A 23,725-nucleotide genomic window follows, 5' to 3' on the forward strand; every position below is an offset into this window, starting at 1 on the left:
GTGGCCACTATTGTATCCTGCTAATTTACTTAATTATACCTCAAATTCTCAAACGCCTTCTCAAGATGATGCATCAGAGGAGAGTATGGCAATTACATATTTAAGATAAAGTATGTAAGATAAAGACACAGACATAAAGGAAGATGTTCTACAAAGTGAAACCTGTAACACCGAAAGCTTGTTGAGGTCCTCAAAAACTTTTTTAAGGTGTAAAGGGGTCCTAAGACCTAGAAGTTTGTGAACTGTTGATCTATAGCTTCAAAACTCCCTGATCTCTGATCTCACTTACCTCACAGAGATAAAGTAATTCAACTTAAGGAATATTCAGTCTGATAATAGCTGAAATGCTCTGGAGAAACAACTAATGAAGAATCAAAGGGTGTCAAGGTAATGTCACACATAACTCACAGTATAATTTCAGCCAGCATCAAAGAAAAGTAGGAGTTAGTTTAGCATAATGGTTTGAGCACATTCTCTGGAGTTGGAGAGGATTCGAATCTCCAATCTCTAATGTCATAGATAAAGACATCCAGGTCATTTTCCCTACCTTATTTAGGATGATCACCCTGATCCAATCCCTGATGCACTTGTTTGCAGTGTGGCCCTGATTAAGCTGTATAACTTCTCTGTGCTTCACTTTCTCATAGGTAAATTGGGATAATAATCAGACTCATGGAGTCATTGTGAGGATTACCTGAGTTATTTTATGAAAATCTTTAGAGCAGTACCTGGCACATAGTAAGTATAAGCAACAGGAAGATGAAAATTAAAGTCACAAAGAAATGACTGGGTGTAAATCTGGTCCTAGAACTTACGGCCTGAGAAACACAGGCCTTTAAGCCTGAAGTGGCTTAGGGTAGGAGAGACAATGGCTGCATCATCATTGTATTATTTCTTTCATCTAAGACTGCACCAGAAATGGGACAGGGAGAATTCTTCTTCATGTCTCCTAAGATGGCCATAAGAGCATGGTCTGGGACCTTGTGCCTTTAACATATTCGAGTGAACTGAGATCTAATGGCCACAGACTTCCAAGTTCTTGTTTGTTTTATTTACTTTTATGTTCAAAGCCATTTTAGGTATTATTGTCCAATGGTTGACCCTTGGAAAATCCTTGAGTTACTTTTCAAGACTTTCTACAATCTTAGGTTTTATGTTACAAACATTTATAGAACATCTATTGTGCCAGATATGCTAAAATTTGGGATACAGATTTCTCTATACAGTAGTCCAAATTATCTTCAAGTGATGATCTACATGAATCGAATTAAGTGGGTTAGTGTTTGTTGAGATGTAAAAGGGAAAGTAACATCTCCTAAACACATCATTCAGATAAATACTCTGCTAGTTTGCCAACCTACACGCGCCATTAAAAGATTTCAATTAGTCACCGGTGTGTTCGAATTTGAAGTCCAGCTTAAAAGAAACTTCCAAAGTTAAAGAAACAACTATGGATAGGACTCCTAGACAGGAAGCAAATTCAACTGATGATTCTCTAGTAATATCTTACTAGATGACAATGTGTTTCTCCTCTTTTCTCTCCTTGGAAACATCATAAACCAGGGACTAGAAATGACCCACTTGCACATCTATGAATGTGCTTTAGGACAGTCCTGATGGCAAGTGGCAAATTACCTATTATCTCTAAAATCCTTTCAAGCTTGATTGGAGAGAATATGTAAATGGTTTCTTTCCCCCTGCTCAGAGGAGTCTAGCTGTCCTGTCTGTGATGATAATGCAATCATCTGTAGAAAACACAGATTCCCTAATTAACATTAGAGCCCTGGGGAAATTTCCCTTTGAAAAGCAAAGCCAGGCAGATCCCCACATAGCTATCAAAACAAGATGGTTTGGTATGATTGATTTGACTGGATCTTATTTAAGTGTCTTATTTCCTCCTTCTTATTTCTTACTGGCAAGTGACTTCAAGGCAAAGTTTCCTGATGGTCTTTCACGGAGTCTTCCCCAGCCTGTCTCTAATCAGACAGAATGTAGAAATCCTATCAAGTTCGAACTTCCTTCACAGGCCACAAGGGCCCACGAATGTCAGGGTATTAGTCAGGGATTCCTAAGACTGAGCATTATTATGTGTCCACATTCTGCCTCTATGTCTACTTAATTTACTTGGGACGTTGACTTCTTTGACTCCTTCCTTTTTCCCAAACCCAATTACCCAATCCTGTTCATTTAAGCAAATTATCAAACCAATCCCTTTCTCTTCTCTTTCCTCTCATCACTTCCTCTGAAGTTTTTATCACATCTATCCTGCATTTCCTTCCTTTAGTCTCTCACTGACATTTGAAATGCAAGGCAGACAATGCCACGACCTTGCTTAAAACATCCAATGGCCCTCTCCCATAAATCCAAAGCCAAAAGAAAGAGCATCACCCATAAGTCCAAACTCTCTTATGCTGCAGGTCCTTTATCTGTGAGGTAAGAACAACAGTAGTACTTAGTCACAGGGTTGTTGTTAGTACTACAGTGAGTTAATATATGTAAAATGCTTAGAATAGTGGTTAGTATACATTAAGTAAAAAGTTTGTCTGCTTTTTTCTTTTTTTTTTTAAAGCCATTGTATTTTGTTGCAAAGCACTTGAAATAGCCAGGGTTGGCTTATATGACCTAAAAATATCAGTTCCTGGACCATGGCCATTCTCAGGGTTATTACAGAGCTCAGAAAATAAAGACCCATAGTCCTAGGGAAGTCCTGGACATCAGTGGCATAAACCCCAAGTAGATAAACAAGCTTTCTGTTCTTTTGCTCTTTGTCAGCAACCTACAAGTTTCCTTCACTTCAGGAGCCAAGGTGGAAATTTCAGTTCTGAGAACTGGTGACCATTCTACTTTGACAAAGCTGCCATAATCAGAGCTTCTGAATCAAAAAAAGAGACTTTCTCTTGGTACAGATATAAATGCAATGAGGACAGAGAGGTCATTGAGTCAACTGTAGAAAATCCTGGAGTATCAGAAGGAGCAAGAATGATGGTCCTCCTCTTCCCTGATGTTGAAATATTCTGTTGTTTGTGGTCTTACAATTAAGTTGTCCAGATGAAGGTTTAGCTTCTTGCTCTTTTAGCTGGATGCTTTTCCACTTTGTAACCATAATCACTACTTTGTTTGCTTAAAAGGAAAAGCAGGCAGGATATAGAGGAACAGGGACCCATTGTTTCATGCGTTTCATAATATTTGGATCAAATCATCCTAAGTCCAAAGTCCGGGCATTAAAATGCAATCATAACTAGTGTTTAATGAATAGCAAGTAGAGAGTGGAAGTGGATTTTGAAAATCTAAAAAGGAAAATGTGTTCCAGCAAAATATTTGGAAATGTTATCTGAATTTATGTATTAATTGAGGCAGTCTTTACAAAACATTGGGAAAAGGAAACAAGACCAATGTTATGTTAACAAAGAAATTATAATTTTACAAATGGTTTGATTCCAAAAGTTTTTTCTATATCAATTATTTAGACTTAGAATTCTCCCTCCTTCTCTTTCTAGCTAAAATGATGGACCAGAATACAAAGACTAACACACACTGCTGCCAAGGCAAAATATAATCTTCATCTCAACAGGGGATATCAGGCATTTATCTCTTCCCTCTACCTCATGATCAGGGTGTAGACATCCAACTGGCTCAGAGCCACTAGGGTAGCCCCTGTTGCCTGTAATGGGAGATTTCTATTCATCAGAGATATGGAGGGAGACCAGAAGGGTGAGACAGGACATGGGAATAAGAGCCAGGGTAATCTGAGGAGGGTGGAGCCCCCAGGCAGAGCTTGTCAGTTGAGCACTGTCTTCAACTTTCCTGTTTCTCATGCAGGTGATGCTGCTGTGAGCACCCACTTTCCAGGCAAAAAAAAAGGGCTGTTTTCCTTCTTGTTTTATAAGTACCTTCATCATACCTTCAATTTTGCCTCTTAGCCCACAAAGTCTGAAATTTTTAATATCTGGTCCTTGACAGAAAAGCTGTACTCAGCCTTGTTCTAGATCAGCCATATAAAGGACAGAAAAAATTACCTCTCTTCCCATACAACCCCGCAAATAAGGAAAATCTGTTTAAGTATTAGCACAAAGTGAGTGATTCAGACACTGCTTTCTACTGCTAAGGCATTTCAGGGAGAGTCTACTAATTGGACGTGCCCACGGAAAGACCAATTTTTTTTTTTTTTTTTTTTTTTTTTACCATATAGTATGTTATAGGATGCCTATGGCAAGATTGGTGACAGGTCATTTTCAGGATTACTGGGCTTTTCATCAGCAAAACACAGAGGGAACTATTACACCTTCCAGGGTTCTCTTCAGAAAGCTGCGATACTCTTATCATCTGACAATAATCTGGGCCCATCCAATTACATGGAGCAAGGCAGTACAACCACCAAGAAAACTAGAAATCAGCAAGCTGGCATGGGGTACCCATCCACTTCCTACCAATCTGCAGTTATGCTACTATGTTTTAGTCACAACAACTCTCTTTAGATCGCTTTCCTCTGAAATAAGATCTCATTCTAGGAAGAATTATTTCTGTAGGAATCCATGGAGAAAAAAACCTACTTTAGATTCACTCATTTAAGAAATGATGGTAGAAGAATATGCATTACTCACATGAAACACCACTCTCTAGCTTGTTGTGGAAAGGCTATACATTTTTAAAAATAAACTGTTAAAAAGACATACTTTGACTTGCATTCTAAACACTAAATGAGCAGTTTTGTTTTTTTTTGTTTTTTTTTTGTTTGCTGTACGCGGGCCTCTCACTGTTGTGGCCTCTCCCGCTGCGGAGCGCAGGCTCCAGACGCGCAGGCTCAGCGGCCATGGCTCACGGGCCCAGCCGCTCCGCGGCATGTGGGATCTTCCCGGACCAGGGCACGAACCCATGTACCCTGCATCAGCAGGTGTACTCTCAACCACTGCACCACCAGGGAAGCCCTAAATGAGCAGTTTTAACATTCCCTTTCATCCAGATGACTCCCCCAGGCTCTGATTTACTCTTTATAGATAAGGCTAATGTGTCACTAATTGAATACTTCAGCTGACCTTCCTATATCAAAACATAAATGCAAAGGTACCATTAGTTCTTTACAGGGTACAACTTGTACACTTTGTCTTCAATTGGAACCTTCACTACCAAGTTAGCCAGAATAAACACTGCACACACACTTCTCATATATTTCTAAACAAAAGACAACACTGAAAACAGTGAGGGCTGCATAATAAACCTCTCAGAATAGCAACTTCTTCAGGTCTCAGACAGATTTACCAGTTTGATTACCAGGCTTACATTAACCAAAAATCCTTAAATTCAGTGGCTTCTTTAGGCAATTGTTAGTTATTCACGTAGTCTGGAGAGATAGAGGGGGGCAGTGTTGAAACATTTTTAAATTCAGAAGAAAAGATATGAGAAGTACTGAATAAGACTAATAATGAATTAACCTAGCACCTACTTAAAAATTACTACTGAATTAGGCATAGCCCTAGGAAATTATAATATCAAAAGTAAATAAATGACATCAATATTTATAATACATTTTAACAATGGTCAAAAATTTTAAAGCGTTATGTGCCATGTCTTATACTAGGCACTTTACATGCAATGACACATCTAGTCCTTAGAGCAATCTAGGAGGCAGGTCCTTGTCACATCCTGCAGTGAGTGAATAGAGGCACAAAATATTAAGTAACTTTTTTGTCCAAGATAACAAAACTGGCAAGTAGATGAGAAATGCATTGAACTCAGGTAGTGTGACATTAAGACCAAGCATTTTTGCTGTATATCCATTCGGTCCCCCAAACCAAAAAAATCTCTGGATTTTTACTTACAGTAAGTCTATGGAGGGAAGGATGAAAAGATGGAGTTTGATGAAAGTTGAAAAAGACAAACTTTAAATGTTAACCAAGGGCTGCTCCTATTATCAGTCTAATGTCTGAAGCATTTAACGATAATTTTGCAAGATGGTATTTGACAGAATGGGTATATTCTCCTGTGCTTGCATCAGTGTATGTTAAGTTTTTTAAGGTAGGAGGCAAGTTGAGCCTTAGTAAAATACTGGGCTTGTCTCTCTGCCTCCACTCAGTGTGTATTCTCTTCCCAATTTAGTGAAGGATCCAGCAAGCAAATAACTTCTCTCTCTCAGGATAAGTCCATAAGCATCCCCATTTAAAATCTAATGTGTGTGACGGTAGAATAAAGGCCATGTACCATGAGATAGCTCTGGAAAAAGTGCTCCTCTGTGCTACAGGAGAATGTAATTATTTTATTATTTTAAATTGCATCCACTTTCTTTTTTAGACTGTAATTCCTGTGAGCAAGAATCATGTTCTGATTGGCTATCAGACATTTTGGGCCCTCAAAGAACTCCTGGTCTAATGGGGGAAGAAAAAATAATAGAAATTATTAGTGATTCAGTGTAATAATATATGGGATGAAAGATCTGAAAGGTTAAAAAACCATTTTAATGCAACATTTAAACAGCTCAAGGAATGAAACAAAAGAAAAATCACTCCTCCCTCTGTAAGAAAGAGTCAGAGAAGGTTTCAGATGGGAAGTAGTGACTTAAGATATTATTGACAAAAAAAAAAAAAAAAAGGAATTCGAAAGGGAGTCAATAGAGACTGAGAGAACCCCAGTCTTTTTTAAAGATTTTAAATATCTTGAGAAACTAAACACATTCAGTATTAATGGAAAATAATGTGTAGGAAAGTGGTATGGTAGGGAGGAGGATGGGTGGAAGGGCTGGGGAAAAAAGGCGGGGACCCTATTTTCCTTAATCTTGTGTAGATATGATGCGTCTCATCTCACAGATATAAAAGATGTAACATCTCAGAAGGGACACAGAATTGGGTCTGGCACACAAGTCTTTGATCTATAATCCAGTGTTCTCTCCATTGTACCATCCCAACAAAACAGCTTTGCTAGTGATTGAGGACAGCTAGTAGGAAGACAGCACCGAGCAGAGGACAAGCCAGCATCACCTCTTCCAAGAGGCCCTCCGGGAAATCAGCACCTTCTCCTCACACTATGTCATCACACCACCTGGTGTCAATCTGATATCACCTCCAACCTGCATGCACTAGTGTATTATTTGGCCTGCTCTAGGACGCAAGCTCCACAAAGGCAGGGCCTTTTGTTGCTTGTTCACAACTGTATCTTGAGTCCTCCAGCATTCTAAGAACTAGTGAGGCACATAATAGGCACTCACATATTTGCTGAATGAATGAGAAAACTGACAGGCTTTCAGGCAGAGCTGTCTGATCTTGAAGGAGTCATTTAACTTTCTAGTATCTTACTCATAAACGGATGGAGTTAAAGTTGACCTGTGGCTTTCCAATCCAACTCTGAGTGTTCCAAGGAAAGGAGGGCATTTTCCAAGCCTCCTCTCTCCCCTCCCCTCTTCTCTGGTTCTTCAATTTGTACTTAATGTTTTGAGCCTCAGGGTACACTTTCTTCTGAGAAAAGAACTTGCCAGAAAAAAGTTTAAAGATTACTGAACTAGTTGATTTCAAAGTCTCTAAAATTCCATGTTTCTAGTGTGTCTTCTAGCCTAATGAGTAAACATCTGAATTCTTTCAGCCCAAGAGGTAAAGGGAAGCCTTTAAAAATATTTTTTGTCCAAGGGGCTCCACATTTTAAAAATACCTCAGAATAAAAATGCAATGGTTATAAATATAATCTACTCTATCTCAAACTTTTAACCAGTGTCAACTGGCAATAGCAAAGCTAGCTTTATTCTTCCCTGCTTATTTTCCAGGAAAAATAAAAATAATTAGAAAAAACGTATCCAAAATTACACAGAAAAAAAAAAAAGAAAGAAAATGAACACTTCACATAGTCTACAGATAAGTAAGAGCTTATTGTAAATAACTTAAAGGGTTTCTGAGTCATTTATTTTAGTACCCGGCATTATAATCTAGCATTCAATGTAAACAAATGTTCTTGAGGCAACAATAATTCCATTTATCAGTTTAGACAGAAATGATATGATCACAGAAACATAAGGTTATTCCCACCTTAAATATATTCTAATGTTTGTCTTGAGCAAACCCCTCAGGCTAATGTAGCATGATCGCTCACTGTGGAACTCTTAACAGTAACAAGGATTTCAAAATCATCCTACATCTTAAACTCTGAAAGTGAAATGTACTGAATATAATTCCAATTTACAAAGGCCAAAGAGATATGAAATGTCAGACATTATGTTGTATTACTGAAAAGAGGTAAAAAAGAAAAAATCTGTGACAAATGATGGGAGCTAGTTGAAATGTTTTGTAAATGTGAAGAGCCGTCAGCACCAAACATTTTAATTCACAACTCAGATTACCATCTGCCACCTGATTTAGGAATCTGCTCAAATTGTAACACTGTTCTCTTCTTTCCAAATCTGATTAGATCATCCAAACCTTTGCATTCCAGGCAAAATGGCTCAGTTTAAAAAAACATCCAATAAGCCACTTTATTTCTAAAATAATGGTGATAAAAAATGGCACATGGTTAAAAAGAAAACAGCAACTTCCTTCACTGAGTAGGCTACTAGAGTCACTCGGCTCACTTTGATTTGGCTTCTTCTAAATGAGAAAAGCCAGGAAAGGAATAAAGCAGCAGCAATGCAATAAGGGATCTGGACACAGCAATGATGTCCTGGCAAAGTCACCTGTAGTGTGGCATCAAAACAATTTAAGGCAATTGTATTAATCCTTGATTACTTCTAGACAAAAATCTTCAAACAGCAAGAAAGACAAGATGCAGAGAAAGAATAAGACCCTTTAACTTGATATCCCTTTATTATAGACCTTTAGCCACCCTTCTCTTCATCGTCCCAAAATATTCATGTATGGTGGGATTTTTCAAACTATTTAAATTTCGTTTTGAAAATAATATTTATTTAATCTCGGCTATAATCACATATTTTGACAGGAAAGGAGATTCAATTCAATAAATATGCAGGGTGCAGTTAACCTGCCCCAAGCACTCCCCAAAGGGTTGGGAATAGAATTGTGAATACATCACCCAAAAGTATCAGGGAACTGCCTGGCTTATTCCAATATTTCTTAATTATAATAAAATAAAATTAGATTATGGATGATAGCACCGAATAGCTAGCTAAGACTTAAAAAAGAACCTTCTTGGGGCTTCCCTGGTGGCGCAGTGGTTGAGAGTCCGCCTGCCGATGCAGGGAACACGGGTTCGTGCCCCGGTCTGGGAAGATCCCACATGCCGCGGAGCGGCTGGGCCCGTGAGCCATGGCCACTGGGCCTGCGCGTCCGGAGCCTGTGCTCCGCAGCGGGAGAGGCCACAACAGGGAGAGGCCACAACAGTGAGAGGCCCTAGTACCGCAAAAAAAAAAAAAAAAAAAAAAAGAAACTTCTTTCCTTGCCCTCCTCCTCCTCTTCCACCTCTACCCCTCCTTCTGTGTCTGTCACTCTGCCCACCTCATTCCCTTGTCCCCTCTCCCTCTCTCTTCTCTCTCATAAACCAAGAAAGAGTTTTCCTGATCATCTGTATACTCTTAAGACTTCAAAAAGGACCTTGAACCTAGTAGGTGACCAACAAATAATAAATGATGTTGCATGACCAAATTTGATGGAGATCTAAAGCTATATTTGTCCACCATGATAGCCACTAGTCATGTGTGGTCACTGAGCATTTGAAATGTGTCTCAACTTAAGTGATATGTGTTACAAGTGTAAAATACCCCCCAAATTTCCAAGACAATAGAAAAGAATGTAAAAACTTTCATTAATATTTCTAAAACATCAACATTTTGAAACGATAATATTTTGGATATATTGGGTTAGATAGTAATTATTAAAATTAATTCTGCTTCTTTTTACTTTTCTAACTTGGCTACTAGAAAATGTTACATTGTCTAGATAGCTGCATTTTAATTCTAATGGACAGCACTCCTCTTGAGAGATATGGTGGTTAGTTCACTGTGACAGAGTTAATAACAGAATCAAGGTGTCCTAACTTTCAGCCTTATGGTTTCTTCAAAATTTGAATGAGAGAAACTCTGAGCAATGGGCATCTTTTTTATCATCTATGATATAAAGAAGACCATAATCAGCAGTATTATAAAATAGACTTCATCAATAATCATGAACATATTAAGACACAACAAGCTTCCACATTCTTCGAGTTCATATGACCCATCCAAGGCCAAGGTACAAATATGTTGGAAACAGGGAGAGGTCATAACATGGCAGATGTGATAAGTAAATCATAGAACAAAGATGAAGAGCCTGTTATTGAGCAGTTATATAATTTGTAGACAAGGAAAAAGCATGTCTAACCTGGATTCATTCAGCATTATGTAAATCAATTTTAGAATAACAATGTGCACTTAAATAAATTGCAATCTTGCCTCTAGTGCTTTCAGACTGGTTTTACTACACGTAGACTTCCATAACGCATGTTAGTAGAAGTACACACATATGCATGCATGTGCACATACATATTTTGAAAGCAAAATTACAAAGGGAAAAAAGCTTGCTGAAAATAAAGCAGCATTTTGTAGTCATAGCAACCCCAACTCTTTTAAAGCAACATTAAGGCAAGAAGAGCTCATCAGGAGCTACGTCAAGTTGTTATAGCAACCAAAATATGGCTTTACAGAAACAGTTTGCATTAAAATAGCCAAAGGGTTATAATGGTAAAAGACATAAAAATATATCTTCAGAGACCAAAGGTTTAATTTTAAATTTATTTATTTTATTTATTATTTTTGGCTGTGTTGGGTCTTTGTTGCTGCACGCGGGCTTTCTCTAGCTGCAGCGAGCAGGGGCTACTCTTCGTTGCAGTGCGCGGGCTTCTCACTGCGGTGGCTTCTCTTGTTGTGGAGCATGGGCTCTAGGCAGGCGGGCTTCAGTAGTTGTGGCACACGGGCTCAGTAGTTGTGGCTTGTGGGCTCTAGAGCACAGGGTCTGTAGTTGTGGCACACGGGCTTAGTTGCTACGTGGCATGTGGGATCTTCCCGGACCAGGGCTCGAACCCGTGTCCCCTGCATTGGCAGATGGATTCTTAACCACTGCGCCACCATGGAAGCCCCAAAGGTTTAATTTTTACCTTGTTTTAATCTGGACTTATATCCTCTGCTTCATTGGAACAAAACATTTTCTCATGCACTCTTTCTAACAAACATACAGCTGCTGTGGCAACCAGGAGGGGTACAGTTTTGTAATACTTGATAATAATCAGTAAGGCCAAAATTAGTTCATTGGTACTAATAATTTGATCCTTTTGGGGTGATGAAAAATATTAATCAAAACAGAGTAAAAAGTAGTCAAATGGGGTTATCTGGAAAGACTTAGGAGGAAGGGTCCTGAGACCAGAATTTCAGAGACTCTGAGTAACTCTGAGAACAGAGTTTCTCAACTTTGGCACTTTTGACAGTTTGGATCAGTTAACTCTTTGTTGTGGGTGCGTGTCCTGAGCATTATAGGCTATTTAGCAACATCCCTGGCCTCTACCACTAGATATGTTATCGCCCCACCCCAGTTGTGACAACCAGTAATATCTCCAGACATTGCCAAATGTTTCCTGGGGGAGAGGATGGCAGCCAATTCATCCATGGCTGACAACCTTTGCTATAGAAACATTTCATCCGTATTCCCCTGAAACTCATGAAAATTGAGCAAATGTGGAAGAAATTAAGCTAGTGAGTCAATCATATTTTCCTTTGAGGGCGAAGCCTATAAACCTCTCTGAGTCTCTGGATCGACGTTTTACCTCACTTATCATCTTAGATCAAACATTTTATACTTTACTTCAACTTGCAACAACTCTAACACATGACGATGTTTATCTTCTGAAAATTCTCTATCTCCTTCTGTTTCCATAGCACACTTGCAGATAAGCCCAGCTACTCCTCTGCACATACAGGACAGGAAACTTTATGGTTGGCCCATTCCTTCTTCTCTTATCCCTTTTAATTTTCACAGTTGTTTCCCGTTCATCATAAGATTTTATTTGGAAAAAAAAATGTCATGGTATCCCAAATGTCCATCTCTCCTTTTAGTCAACTACCAAAATTCTCCACAACCAATCTTTACTTATTGATTTGAATATCACTTAAGTGTTATCAAGCACTTAATGCTGCACTTAGATTAAACATCATATTCTCTGGGACCATTCAATATTTCAATGAAACTCAATGAGTTAAAATAAGAATGCATTTGGGCAACCTTTATTGAGTGACTAATCAAATAAAAATCTTGGGCAAGGTGATAGAAGGAGAGAAGAACGAAGATGCAGCTCCTTGTCAAAGGTGGTTTGCAAATCTAAAAGCTAGGAGATAGGAACTCTAAAACATAAGCTCCTTGAGGTCAGGGACTATTTGGTATCCTTGGATGCTACCACAGTACCTGACCCAAAGTAGACAATAAATGACCAGTGCTAGTTTCTCTGATTTAAGAGCTATGCAGCTACTTATGCTCAATTTTCTAGAGTTACATCAATTTCAGTTATTATCATTAGCATGAATGACATGTGGCTATTAAGATTTTAGGGGTATATCTTCTTCTAGCTCTGTCCATCAACTTAATATTAATTTTCTCTCATCAATCTAAATAATTTTACAAGGCAATTTTGGAGAGATCTACTTTTTTGGGGGGGATTTCCATTTCTATTATGGTTCTCACTGGTTTTCTACAAAACCCTGTTCTTTGGAGGAATGTCAGAATTATTCATTGGATTTGTATAAGTTATATACACACACACACACATCTTTTCCAGTCTGTTTTCCGACACGCTTCTCATACCTGTATTACTTTCTGGAAGATACTGCTGTAAGACCTTATACCTCCTCATGTGTGTATCCATTGATTTCCTTGCCACGAGACCCTGAGAGACTTGGCAACAGTCTTTATGGGAAAGCTTTTGAAAAGTAAGTAAAAACATTTCCACTGGAAAAACTCACAAATAACCCACCAACTAGAAGCTCCATTCAATACCATTTAAAAAGTGCTTTACGACGAAATATGAAATGTGCCAAAGGATTGGTCAGGATCTAGTATTCTCAAATATTCCATTTGTTAGTCAAAACAGAGCATCCCTTCACATTGCAAATTCTAGTCTCGATATCACTTAAATAAATGGGTCCTTGAGAACTAACGTAGCCACAGAAAGTTGTCAAGGGTATGTTAGAACCTCATGTGACTGGTAAGTGTGCATGATTTGAATGAGACAGCATACAAACAGTCTCTAACTTACAGACCTATGATTAATGGTTTGCTAATAATGAATTAAACAGCAATTCTTAAAAAGAGAGTGTAGTGATAAATACTTTTGATTTTGACCTTCTGAATAAAATCATGATTTTCTTTTAACCCTAGAAGGTTAGTTTAGTTTTCGAGCCAAGAAGAAAATATATACCAGCTAGGATGAGAGTGAATTTGAAAAAACATTGAAAATCATACTTTGCTAGGTCAAGATAAGTCCCGTTAAAGAAGGCTGATTCACTCAAAGCTTGGTACAGGGACAACAAATGTTCTTTCTACCACCAGACGAAGTAAGTAATCAGCCCAACTGTATAAGCAGTAATTTTTTCCCCATACATTATACAAACCAAACAGAGAGATTACTTGCTAGAGCCTTGTGCTGCCTTTGGAACACCACTGACTACTGCTCATCATTAATTCAGCTTGAATAGGACTTTACAGTCTCCTCTGCAAAAGGGTATTTGAGAAGCAATTTAAAAAACTAGCTGGTGGTGTTTACTTTTATTTTATCCTTTCCCTGGCTTTCAACTAATCAAATTGATTATTGCTTTAAATGGTATTACCAGCTTAGAAAACAGAGAGAACGCTGTTCGGAATAGCCAAGCGGGAGAAAAAATACTACCCTGGACAACATCTTAGATATCTTAAAAATATTCCACACGTCTACTGAAAAATAAAGATATGGACTGAAGTTATAAATAGACAAAGGCAGGACTGAGCTGTCTGAAGGAGGGGAAGAGGGAAGAAAAAGAAAGCAGAAGTTCATGTCCTTGTTTGCTTCCTGCACTCTTCCCAACGCTCCCTGAATGATTTATTGGAAGACCATTGAGTTAATTTTAAATTATTATGCTCCCAGTTTTCCCTCCATTTCAGATTACTTTTCATAGAAAAATGAGTTCCTGGGAACTATAATGACTGCAGTAGGTCATATAAGCAAAGGAGAAGGAGCTACTGAGAGGAGGGTAATACCACAAGCAAAATTTTCTGGATTCATTAAAAATTGTGTTAATTTATTTGCAAATCAATTTGCTCAATTATCTTTTGAGTAGCAACCTCATGTCAAATAGTGTGCTTGGTACTAGGGAAAAAAGTTCAACAGAAAAATACGTAGTTCCTGTCCATGAAAGTTTTATAATTTAGCAAAGGAACAAAAATCATTCAAATAATCGCAGATGAAAGTAAATGACACAGGTACTAATGGTGGAAGCGTGTGTTCCCATGAGAGTATGAAATAGGTGAATTTGACCTGGTCAGGGGGGAAGGCTTACTTGTAAAAGTGATGATTGAGCTGAAACAAACAGTTGTGAGATGAGCCAGATCCCTTATGAAAAACAACTTGCCAAAGTTAATTTAGATCACCCTTGGGGCCTATGGGATCTATGTGATTCCATCCTCACACGTCTAGGAGCACGGATTCAATTTATAACTCCAAATAATTTTAAAACTGAAAGGCACTGAAAAATAAGATCAGCCCACCTTTTAAAAATTTTTTCCAATCCAAGTTTTATAATTCCACATCCCATGCCCTATTGACTGAATATAGCAAGAGGGCAGGGAAGTCCCTTAGTTACTCCAGCTCTATATTCATCCTATAGGGCGAACATAAAGTCGGAAACATGACACATTTGACCATCTAACTGATCAAATAACGTCCCATTTTACAGGCAAGAGGAAATCAATTGAGTGGCCCCAACAGCGTGACACACCACTCCTCTAGGCCAGACTGAGGTTAGAATGGCTGAATGATCATTTGCAAAACTGGACTGGATGACTGAGCAGTAAGGAGGCTAAAGGCACAGGTTTATTTAAAAAAATCTGAGGCGAGCACACCATCTGAGGCCACATCTCACAGATGCATGTGCAGAGATGATGGAAACACAGTGCTGATGCATCATGGTCATTGCAATTTTGCCCATTGCACCAAACTATGCACTAGTAATACGGGACAACATATTGAATGTAATGTGTTGTGATGTAATATCAACATACCATTTATCATGTATATTCAACGGTTTCCAGACTTATAGCCACCTGCAGAACAAGAGGCAGACTCCACAGGTCTTTAGTGGTTGAAACTGACTTCTTTTTGGTACCATATTTTCCTGATAACATGCAATACCACTCTAGCTTACCTTGTCTAACTCAAATATAAATAAACTGGTATCCTCTCATGCCTTCACCACGGTGAACAATACTTTTCAAAGGTATCTCTTTGACCACCTGCATCTGAATTATTTAAGATGTTGGTTAAAAATGGAGATTTCGGAGCCCTATTCCAAATATACTGAATCAGCAGTTTGAGAGCCAAGCATACACTCAACACTAGCTACATTCATAATCAGTCCTGGCCATGGTTGGCAGGAGGCTGAGGCAAACCAGCTGGCAGAGTCTGGCTTTAGATTTGTTGACATAAACCTCATGTCCAGGCCCCCTTTCTGTCCACTGAGCGGCTTGTTTGCCCACTTTAAAGAATGGAGCTTCTGCCTTGGTTCCTGAGTAATACTCCAGGTTTGCTCCTAGAAGCAGGGCTCCAGCCTGACACGCTGGAAGAATTTTTGGTTCCCAAATAAGCATCCTAATTCTTGGCTACTCCATCTCCTAGAAATTTCACTCTGTCCCCTATGTGCCTTGTTACTATGTTATTCTGCATCAAAGTGAGCACAGTTCTGCTCTGAGCCAGACAGATCATGCTAAACGTTACAGATTTATAATCCAGCCACTTGCTAGGCAAAGTGTTAGACCAGCAGCATCAACATCATCTGGACAATTGTAGAAATTCAGAGTCTTAATCTTCACCCTAGACCCACTTTGGTAGGTTGGAAATGGCTCTCAAAGATATGTCCAGGTCCTAAATCCTGGAAACTGTGAATGCTACCTTATATGGTAAAGTTTTTCCCAATCGTGATTAAGGATTTTGAGATTATACTAGTTTATCTGGATGGGTCCTAAATCCTATTACATGTATCCTTGTAAGAAAGAGGCAGAGAGAGATTACACACACAAGAGGAGAAGACGTTGTAAAGACAGGGGCAGAGATAGGAGTGATTTGGCCACAAGTCGAGGAATGCCAGCTGCCACCAGAAGCTGGAAGGCCAGGAATGGATTCTTCCTATAGAGCCTCAAGAGGGAGTACAGCTCCACTGACATCTGATTTCAGCCCAGTGAGACTAATACCGAACTTGTGGCCTCAGAGAACACATTTCTGATGTTTTAAGCCACCCAGTGTGTCAAAATTTGTTACAGCAGCTGTGGAAAACTAATACACTAAATCAGATCTGCATTTTAACAAGATCCACAGGAGCCTGTTAAATACACTGAAATTAGAGAATCAGTGGATCTAATCATACCAGAACTCCCAGTCAAGCCCAAGTTTGCTCCCACCACTTTGGGCCATATAATTTGGAGAGCCAGCCTCTTTCCCAGGAGGTCAGTATATAGCTGGATCAGTTTTCTAGCTCATATCTGTCCAGTCACCATGGATTCCAGTTTCCACTTGACCATGCAAACATGATTATAGCTAATCTTACCTAAGATACAAGAAAGCAAATACTTACTAGCCAACTATCAGTTATCAATTGAAGCCTGAAGTAAGGTCAAGTTTTGGTCTCAATATAGGGTATTCCTTCTTAAAGAAAATCATCTTTTTTTTTTTTCAATCTGTCCCATATATGAGGAATGCATTATCAATAGCCTTCAATGTACTATAATATATAGACCACTTCACTGGTACTGCAAAAGCAAACTAGAATAAACTGACCCGGAAGAGATCTCCAAATTCCTGAAATGCTCCCTGGAAATTGTACATATTTTTAAGTGGAACTGTGGCATTCTTCAGTTTGAATTAGTCTTAGACTCTATTAAGCAAAAACACTATTTTCTGACAAAGCAAAAAGTATAATTTGCTAATTTAAAAGTGCATAATGTTGATATCAAGACCAGTCTTTTTTATTGATAGTAATGATTTAATATTAAACTTGGGAAGGCTTAAATGAAGAGCAAAGCCACCACACTTTAGAACAAAACCAATTGGTCCCTTTCCAGGTAGCTGTATCCAAAATCTGATGGCCCTGTTTGTGCAACACTTTGGGAGGATCACCTGAAACGTGTATATTTCTTTCCTGAGGCACAAAACTGGTCAGGATATTTGAGTTCAATGTTAGTCAAGGTTAATCATTTCAAAAAGGTCATCTTTTCACAAGAAACATAATGGCAGTGAGTCCCCAATTCAACATACACTGATGAACAAAGTTAGACTAAAACTTGGTGTGGGAATAAGGCAGAGAGGAGGTAGCCTGGATCTACTGTGATGTATGGTACCTGCTGTTCTTGGCCAGTCTTAGAGCCAGACAGTGGCCATGGAATCCTCTCAGAGAACCCCAATCAATAAATACAGCAGGCAAGAGATGGGCTTCTCACCAACTTTGTCAATAGGCAAGTATTGATTATTGGACTATGATACAGTTAGTAGGTGTGAGCTATGGAAGTCAGCACAAGCAGTGGTGAAACATACAGTCCCTACTCTCAAAGATTCTACCTGCTGATGTAGGACCTGAAATTAAGTACCCAGAAACAAGGAGAGAACTAGTAGGTCCCACTTGGGCCTGACGGCAGGAGTAAACACAGGTTTCATTAATTACAGTAATTCACCAAACCATTCAAAAGCAATGGTCTAAAGGCTTTCCTTCAGGCTCATCTTATCATTCATTCAATCTTTTCAGGAATTCTTAATAGAGAAAAGGGCAGCCTCTTTAATTTCCTCAAACCTAATTTTATTTTATCTCTAACCTTCAATCAAATGAGAAAAAGTCTGTATTCATTTTTTCCCAGTTTGAGTGCTTTCCCAAGAGCCTACAACAACAGAAATGTTTCTTTGCAGGCTAGTCTCCTCGTAGAACTGTCCAGCAGCTCACACTGCTAATTATAATTAGCAAGGCAAATTGGAAGCTCAATTGGAATGAATTTTTCCCCTAATAGGGGGAACAGAGGTTGTTGGGTTGTTGTTTTTTAATTTGCTTATCATCTTAAAAAGGGGCTGTTAGGTGTGAAATGAAAGCTTGTACCTGACCCAGTGCAATGAAATCTAATAAATTTTCCAGGCATATTTAATTACTGGGCTCCCTAATTTCAAAATCAGAAATATTTTTATGAGTGGAAATTTTTGGATCTTTTTTTTTCCAAATTGAAAATAAGGCTATTGGTGCCACTGTGCATCTAAATAAATATTTAAATAGGAATGGAAGATGAACTCAGATGAATTTTTACTGAAACAGTCTTGGTAACCACCCCTCACAGCCTGCATTCCAGTTTGGACATTATACTGTTGCACATTCTTAGATATTGGGTGCAACCTTAATCCTTAGCTAGTCTGAACACTTTCTGCAGGGTTGATCACTTACTATTCTCTATTTTCTCCAGTCCTAGCTACATGCAAAGACCAGTCACTGCTTAATGGATGTTTACTCATTAAGTGGCTACCTATGAGAAAATCCTCAAAAATCAAATGTTTCAACTTTCAAATGTGCTACTTACTTCAAGAATTTTTATTCTGTCCAATAACAGAATTGGTCTTGAATTCCTTGATAGATTTTATTACGTGAGGTGGTTTGATTTGTGGGAATGTAGTATTTGAGACCAATTAGCAACCAACTAGTTTTACATCTGACACAGGGCTGTGGCCCTCCTCTCTAAAAATCTTTTTTTGGCACTCAAACATGACAAAATTGTAACACACACGTGCATGCATGCACACACACACACATACATGGACTTTTCCTTACTACCTCCTACCTATTTGTCAAAGAGTTCATGCAATTTTTTTCTACCATAATTTCTGTGTACTTTGACAACACCCCATCATGTTCACCTCTGCCAAACCATTTACCATTCTGAATTTGAAAAACCAATATCCAGCACATACCCTGACTATCAGTTATTTCAGGGCTGGCAATCACATGTGTCCACATTCCTGGTACCTACCAATGTTTGACAGAGAATAAGTGTTCCAGAAAGTTTTGAAGAAATGAACAAAGGCACCTCATTTCCTTTCCCTTTCTTTAATTATTATTGGGGAGCTAATACCACCCCAGGCCCTCTGGTCTAGATGTTGGGTTACAGAGGGAAACAGAAGAAAAGCACAATGTCTACAGAGCTTGTAAACTGCAAAAACCAGCCCAAAAATTAATCCACGTGGTCGAGCTTTATAAACCTTGTGTCTGGTGACATAGTTTTAGACTTCAGCTTCAAACCCAGAGTGCTGACAGATACAATGGCTGAGCAGTATTATAGAGAAGAGAATTGATTTTACTAATGCATGAAACAAGTGCAGCATTTTTAGGCTAAGCAATCAGTTTTTGGCAAGGAAATCTCTGTGTCGAAAGAGGAAACTTTTTTCTTGGTGACAGAACAATTTTCTTCATTGGGGTAAAATATTCTTTTCACAAAAAAAATGTTTGGAGAATGTACGAAAGTAAAGAGAACAATAATATCCTCTTTATATGACTTGTGACCCACAACAGATGGCATGTGGAGGGAAAGGAAAATGAGTCAGAGGGTCCCAAGACTTTGATTCTAATTCAACATACTGCCACCTGTTCTCCAAGTGAAGACGGTGATGGAGGAAAACCTCCCCATGCCTCAGTTTCCTATTTTGTGAAACGAGAAAATGGAAAAGGAAAGCTCATTGCTAACTGATGTTTTTCTGTTCTCCTTCTAAAGCCTGGATTTTCAAGTTTGACCTAGATGTATTTGTGCCAGATTCTGAAAATGAAAAAAATTTCTCAAAATCAATCACAACTATTTTGGTCTGATCACTACTGAGCAGAAAAAAATAATAATAATAAATAAATAAATTACAAAAACACAGTTCTTAAGTGCCTTGAGAATTTAGCTAAACTACCCTCTCCCATCAGTAAGCAGAGCTGCACCTAAATCACTGCTCAATGATCTTTATCTCATCCTGTTTCTAAGTAACTCCAAGTGCATGTCACAACTCTATGGCATTCCCACTCGTAGAAAATTTTTCTTGAATCCAAAGGTAGTAACTCTAAGTTCTATAATTTTCTCTTCTTATGGTGAATAATACTAATTTTTGCCTTTTACCATTTAAACTTCATTTTGATTTTTTGACTCCCTTACAAGTTTTGCACTTGAATGTACAATAGTGTTTCCAAAGGGAAAAGAAAAGGCAGGGGGCCTGGTCTGGTAAATGTCTGTTTTACACTGTAAATCACACAGAATAAAAGGTTGTATTATCCTTTTCGTTAGATACTGCAACACAATTTCTTTCCCCCCAGGTAACTCAAACCTTTTGTTATGAAAGCTGACTCACAGGAGACCTTTCTTTTCTTTTTTTTTTTTTTTTTGATCTTGTTTCTCTTGTAGGCTTCACCAGCAGTAGCTAGCAAAGTGGTAAGTACATAGCAGCTGGTTAACACAACTGACTACTTGTGTTAACCTAGCAACTGACTAGTTGCTACGGCACACTAGTTTATGAATATCCAGTTAGCAACTCACACACACACAAAAAAAATCATAATCATTCCTCTCTAGCCTGTCTAATGACAGGACTGGTTCTAAGACAAAACAACAGCTAGTCTAGATGTACTCATATTGTTCATACCTTATATACCCAACCAAAACCAAAAACCACTTACATAACAATTTAATTTAGAATTCATTCAAAATATTTTGTACCTTTAAAATATTCACAGTATCATCAAAAACAAAGTAACCGTATATTCTTGGGCTATTATCAAAAGATGATTATTATCAATGTTATAGATTTCTTAACCTCTTGACTAAGGTTCAAGTCTTGTTTGTTTAGCTTAGTTGTAGTTTACATGGCACAGAAAAATGGGAAAGTTTTCTGATTACCTTCTTATTAAGACTAGCCAACTGCTATAGAGCTGATCACTTGAATCTCAACATTTATTTTTCAAATCATAGATTGACATATTTCAACCAAATAGTGGAACATATGTTCTTTAATAAGTCTGATTATAACCAGTATTCTGTTTGTTTTCTCCCAGAAGAAATTACCTATAAATCTGATAAGCAGTTCCCACTCATTAAAAAAATAGTAAAATCCATTTAGGTGAGAATACTTAGGATATAAACATCTCGAGTAAGACCAAGGTATACAGATATAGACTAGCTTTTTGATCAGAATCTTCTGAGCACATGATTATGAGGCCTATTCCTGGTCCCTACTCAGAACCTAAACTATTATCACTAGGGCTAGTGCTCAGGAAATAGTTTTAAACTGCAAGTGATTTTTGTATTTAAATTTCCAAATCTTTGTTCTTGAATGAAAGGTTCAAGATGCTTTGACCCAGAGGGAGAGATGAAACTGAGAGGATTAGGTCAAAGGAGTGGACAAGAGTGTTTTCCAAGATGCACCAAAAACAAAGTATGACGCTAAGAAAAATGTATATGCAATGTCTAGAGTAATGGCTGGTACACGTTAGGACTCAAAAGATGTTTACTAGTTGAATGAATGAACATGTTCTTGTCACTGATAAGTTTGTCAAGAAATAGTCCCTCCAGGATAGGCCAATGTACTTTACACTTAATCCAGGAGGCATCTCTGAATCATTTTGTCTTTGATTTCCTAGTGATAGTTACCTGGGGCAAATTATGACAGTACAACAATCATATACAAGGGAATAATTAAAGCAAATGTTCTGGGTCTATTTTAATCCAGATATATTTTATATAGTTAGGGTAACATGCTAAAGATACTAACAGTTTATGAGTTACTCTCTTGGTTTCTTAAGTCTCTGGTCTCACAAGCAATCCTCAAAAATCATTCTCTGAAGTAGAATGTATCATAACTTCCTCTTTCAAATGAGGAGACTGAGGCTCAGAGACGTTCTGAAATTTGTCCAGATCAAAACCAAGGTTTCTGGAGCCAGGATTAGTAGATCCCATTTACTTCAAAGTCATTTCCCTTGTACCATACTGCCAACTGATTGGTATAAATAAAAAGCAAGCCATGTATTTGTAAATCTACTATGTGAGAGTAAGCTTACTACCCTAAATTGTATATTATTTTATACTAAAGCAACATATACAAGTACTATGAATCTTTTAATATTAATATATTAATATTAATGTCAGGGAAGCTGCTCCAAAGCTTCTCTACCTTATCTTTCAATATAAGGCAAGAATTACTTAGAAATACAGACTGTCTATGGACTCACTATTATGTATACTTGGTTTTGGGTAAAGAGCTAAAATCTTGACATAGAATGAGGATTTAGTGTTTGAAATGGGTCATTTATTTCTCACAAACTAGGTAAATACACCTTAAGGAAGACTCAAACTGCTGCTATTCATTATAGCTTTGCTTTGGGAAAGTTCCCTTTCTGCAGTTTGATTCTTTATTTTTCCTTCTGGAAATAAAGCTGGGGGTCTTTATATCTGGGAGAAATGGATTTAAATTACAGAAATGTTCTGACTAGAAGCAGCCAGCTCTTACATTTCTCAGAAGAAAAAATGAGGCCTGTGCAAGCATACTGTTCATAGACAAAGACTCAAAAAATGAGTATTGAAGAACAAAATGAGACCCTTTTTAATGATGTTTGAGTAGTGTTTATGACTGAATCAGAGTTTACTCTCATATTCATATTTATAAAACTTGCCACACCTAAATAACTATATTTCTCTTGAGAAATACTTAGTCTACCTTAGGACAGGAATACTGATATAGGTCAAGAAAAAGGCGATACAGGTACATACTTTTTTTTCATGCCTGAAACAACTGCTAGAAATTTAAATAAATTCATTGAATTCCCTTAAGACTAGGAATATATATCATCAACTATATCTACTTTGTTACTAATATTTAAATTGGTTGGAGAATATGAACATAATTTGGGTATCAGACAATGAAAAATGACACAAATACTATCTGTTATCAATAGGAAAATTACTTTCTTTATAAACTTGTGCTCAGAATTTTTTTTAAATCTTTTTTTAAAAAAATTTATTTATTTATTTGGTTGTTCTGGGTCTTAGCTGCTGCATGTGGGCTCCTTAGTTGTGGCACGTGAACTGTTAGTTGCAGCATGCATGTGGGATCTAGTTCCCTGGCCAGGGATCGAACCTGGGCCCCCTGCATTAGGAGCATGGAGTCTTAGCCACTGTGCCACCAGGGAAGTCCCTCAGAATTTTTTAAACAGAAATTTATTTAAGCCATGGGACTTCCCCAGTGGTCCAGTGGTTAAGAATCCATCTTGCAATGCAGGAGACGTCGTCTCGATCCCTGGTCAGGGAACTAAGATCCCACATGCCACGGGGCAACTAAGCCCATGCACCACACCGAGAGAGCCTGCATGCCGCAATTACAGAGCCCATGCCCTCTAGAGCCTGCATGTCACAACTACAGAGAAGCCCGTGCACTGCAACAAAAGATCCTGTGAGCTGCAACTAAGACCCGATGCAGCCGATAAATAGATATTAAAAAAAAAGAAATTTATTTATGCCAATTTACAACTATAAACTAAGCATGTATAGAA

The 23,725-nt window shown here is 38.1% G+C and overlaps 1 protein-coding gene across 2 annotated transcripts in view; it reads right to left on the reverse strand.

The window, feature by feature from the left end:
* PRKG1 (protein kinase cGMP-dependent 1) overlaps positions 1-23,725 on the reverse strand; it is a gene marked incomplete at both ends in the record, with an annotated part of 1,229,056 nt that overhangs the window by 593,098 nt on the left and 612,233 nt on the right. The gene's annotated exons all lie outside the window — the stretch shown is intronic.

This window comes from Hyperoodon ampullatus (assembly GCF_949752795.1).
Source record: "Hyperoodon ampullatus genome assembly, chromosome: 1".
Classification (NCBI taxonomy): domain Eukaryota; kingdom Metazoa; phylum Chordata; class Mammalia; order Artiodactyla; family Ziphiidae; genus Hyperoodon; species Hyperoodon ampullatus.